Source organism: Macrosteles quadrilineatus, unplaced genomic scaffold (assembly GCF_028750875.1).
Source record: "Macrosteles quadrilineatus isolate MER2022 unplaced genomic scaffold, UCM_ALF_1.0 Scaffold_3__2_contigs__length_128488019, whole genome shotgun sequence".
Lineage (NCBI taxonomy): Eukaryota > Metazoa > Arthropoda > Insecta > Hemiptera > Cicadellidae > Macrosteles > Macrosteles quadrilineatus.
The window spans coordinates 2,788,613-2,792,684 of record NW_026542596.1 but is presented as its reverse complement, the minus strand read 5'-3'; positions in this window follow the sequence as shown (position 1 = coordinate 2,792,684).

Sequence of the window (4,072 nt, the reverse complement as noted above, 5' to 3'; positions counted from 1 at the left end):
ATCTGTGATATTTGCAAGACTATGCTCACTTTTTGCAGGATTCTCCACATCTGCAGACTTGCATGTCACAAATTCTTGCTTGATTCCCAGGAGGTTTCACCGATCAGCAATTCCTTGCAATTACCGGAGATTTCTGCATGTAAGGTCATTTTTACCTGCTTCTCGGCATGTGATGCGGATTTGTCATCGTCCAATTAAGTTTGTCTAGTTAATCATTGGCATCATTTAAAGAAATTTGCTCAAAGTGGGTTTGCTGGTCGTGAACTTGTAAAACATTTCAAGTGTTTTGACACAGATAATTGAGATAATGACAATGCTTCAGATGTTGGATTTATATTTCACACATAAGTTAGTTTTATTTGTATTCCAACACTTTGGTTATTCACAAATGGTCATTGTTGCTGCTTGTTAAGTTGCTGTAGTTCCATATTATATTTTTAGGGAATAAGCTATTACCGTATGCATCATGGTAATACCTAGACCAGGACCAATTTACCTTTTCGTTATGGTATACCCAGAGGCCAAAATCACCATCCGTTAAAATGCATATATATGTCCCGGCACTTTAGCACGAAATAAGTTTCGCTGAAATTTGGCACAAACGTGTTAACCTACCACGATAGTATAATTTCTGTTTATTGTAATAAGTTAGCCAAGCAGCTTGATCGGACCATGTGAACGGGTTTTTTTAAGTTGGGTTTTCTCTCATTTGTTACCCTCAAAAAAATAAAATTTCCCAATTTTCTAAACTATTTAAAAGAGCTTAAAATAAATTTAAATAGTAAATAAATAATAATAAAATAAATGTATTATTGAATTATTTTTATACGGGTAATGGCTGCAAAACATTTTAGAAATTGTAAATTTATGATTCCCATATTATTCTTTAAGAGAATACTAACTAAACCGTTGTAGTTTGCTTGTTAAAGGATATATTTTCATCAAACTTAGCAAGTTTTTTTTTTATATTTATAATAAGCAGTTAATATTCTACTAAAAACACACTTTCTTACCCTCTCTGTAGCAGAAAACCTAGGTACTCATTAAACCACTATAAACTGTAGGTTCCTTGGTTGTAGGAACATATCGGCCTCAGTATAAGATCGTGCCACTCATTCTACACTCATCTCCATTCATATTTGGCTTAAAATACCTACCCTCGTTTGGTTGTAAAATTGTAAATAGTAATTTTTAATGATTTTGACACTATCCATCCGGCCCAGGCTGGTCAACGATTAGGAGGAAGTATTTTCGATATTTCAGGTTGTAATTTTATTTTGTAAAGTATTCTGGTATTAAATGTACAACCTAATGTTATTCAAATTGTATAAGTAAAAAACTTAATCTGGCGAATGGAAATTCGCTTATCGACGGTTTAATAATGTGGATTTTTTTCTTGATTTATTTATTAGTATTTTTAATGCCAATGCCATAATTTTTACGTACTGAAAGGGAACGGTCCAAACCCTGATCTTGTAACTATCTAACGTCATTATTAATTCGTATCCTAACGACAAATGCCATCTGGGTCTGGAAACGATTATACTTGCAATCTAACCAGCATCCTTAAGCTTTGAATGCTAGTACTATCACCACTAGGCTACCCAAACATTACCATCTATAAAAGAGGTAGTTTTTTTAGGCAGGAACATTTAAAGTTGTATGGATTAGTATTCGTAGATGGCAAGTATATTTCAGTTATTCGTTCTTTACTATATATTCACGTGGTTCAAAACTTTTCAATAAAATCATCATTATAAAATGCCAACAATTGTTTAACAATGCATCGACTTGTTATATCGATTTTCATTTGAGCAATTTAAAATCGCCAGTGTAATTTTTCTATAGATTTTTCTATAGAATAGATGAACTGTCTTTCAACTTGTATTTTACTGGATGAATACATGTGTAGCTTTTCAAGGAGGTTTTACTTTCAACTAGGACCGCTGACTTTTCACCAAATTTCTTTTGTATCCCTCACAATTTGCTCTTTCTTCGTCCTTCTCTCACTTCCAATTATTTTTCAAGCATTTTATTTTCTTGTTCTAAACTGGGACTGAGTTCGTAAACCTGTAGACAAAAGGCACAGTAAAATGTTAGATTAAAGAGTGATTTAAATTTATCTTAACCTTTCTCCAATATTTTGATTACCATTTTTACCTCCAAGATTTGTCCCTTGTTTTACCATTTCTACTTTCAAAACTAATCCACAGCATTACTGCAGCCGGCACCCTGCTACTTCTTGTTATTTAAGTAGTTGAATTTTTAAAGTCCATGGAATATCTTAAGTTTACGTGTTATAGGGATGCTAACATCGGACCATATCAACGAGGCCCTGGCCTGTGAAGGCTTATTCTTCTGGTGCCCAGTAGCAGTTACGTCACCAATCGCCACAGGCCACTTATGATCGCTGAGTCGCGTGCTGGAAGCGTGCGTGTTGAGGGTTGCCAAACCACCACTAATAAATGGTTACTTAACCTGTGCTCAGCATTCAGATTTGTGGGCCTCCTTTTGACCGGTTATTAGTGTTATTTCGATCGCAAAAATTACATCGATGGTTTAACCAGCAGTTCTCGTGAATGAGGTCGGTTCTGGTGATTGGTTTCAAAGAAACGGATAATCGCGGTGATTAGAAGTGTTTTTACCTATTCGAGTTGCGAAAGTGACGATTTGGTCTCACTCTTTTTTTTTAATGTGATAGGATTCGAATCGACAAACGTTACAGGATAGTTTTAATATGTCTCGTTTCGTTTAACACATTTAGGCCTAACTTGTTTTGATTCTTTGAACTAGTGATAGTATTCATAAAGATTCATCGTGTTTTTTACGTTGAAAAGGGTATTTTTAAAGCCCATTTTGCTCTACTTGTATTCTGGTATTATGAATAAGTGTGATAAAGTGGCACTATATTCTGATTTAAATGTTTTATGAAATGTACACCATTTCCTTTTTGCAAAATACTAGATGATAAATAAATAACATTACTTATAAATACATTTCACAGTAAAAAGTAAACCATATCTATATAAATACTTCACATTCGGTTCTTCTTGTCACACAAATGTGTTTGATGCCGAGTGCTATCACTTATAGAACCGAGTACCTCATTAATTTGGCCATTTTATCATCGACTGATATGCTATCTAAAAATGTTGATGATATATAGTAACAAGGCCATGGTCCAGAACGTCTCCTTGCTGCACAACATGTTGTGTACATAACATGTTAATGTGTTGACACTACACAAATACGTTACACTTTATAACAAAATAACTTTAAACTAATCAACAAACTTTAAGGAAACAAAAAATACATAAGCGATAAACGCTGTAGGTAAAATGTTAGACCCAATATCCTCGCCATATGACGAGGCCTACGGATATATAAGAACAATAGCACAAATTGCCGGCCAGCCGCTACCGGCACCGCTCTGTTCCCACTAATCGTTTGATTTATAGATACAGTGGGAGTTATATTTACATACAAACGACGGCCTAATGGGTTAAATACAGACCAATCATCAAGTTACTCGCGCAACTCGCTATCTCCCAACCGGTAATTATAGTCTTAACATTCGCAGTTATTCAAATTCGGGAAACACGACTTACCCGTGACCCACGGCCACGCTTGCCAACTGTGACAATCTGGCTTAGTTATCACAAGTACAGTATTAGACTTTTTAGTTATACACAAATGGAATTAGTTGTCATAAACATTTATTGATGAGAACGTGGTCTACGCATATCTAATTTAAAAGTTAAAATTGCATTCTGGAATCTGAATTGTATTTTTTCCAATGATGATGTATATATTGTACATTCATGCCATGAAACTTAAGATATTTCTGTGTTCGACGCATCACAAAATTGATGAAAACTATAAAAGTAACGGGTGTATTAAACATTTGAATGTGGTTATAATAAGAGTTAACTCCCACACTCCTCAGAAGAAAAGCAGGATCATATTCTAAAAGAAGAGACACCGTTCCCATCTGCATTGTGGGTGTCAATCCTAAACGGTAAACCCGGAACCGACTCTCAAAAACAAAAATTCTGGAAAGAAAGAAGAGGCT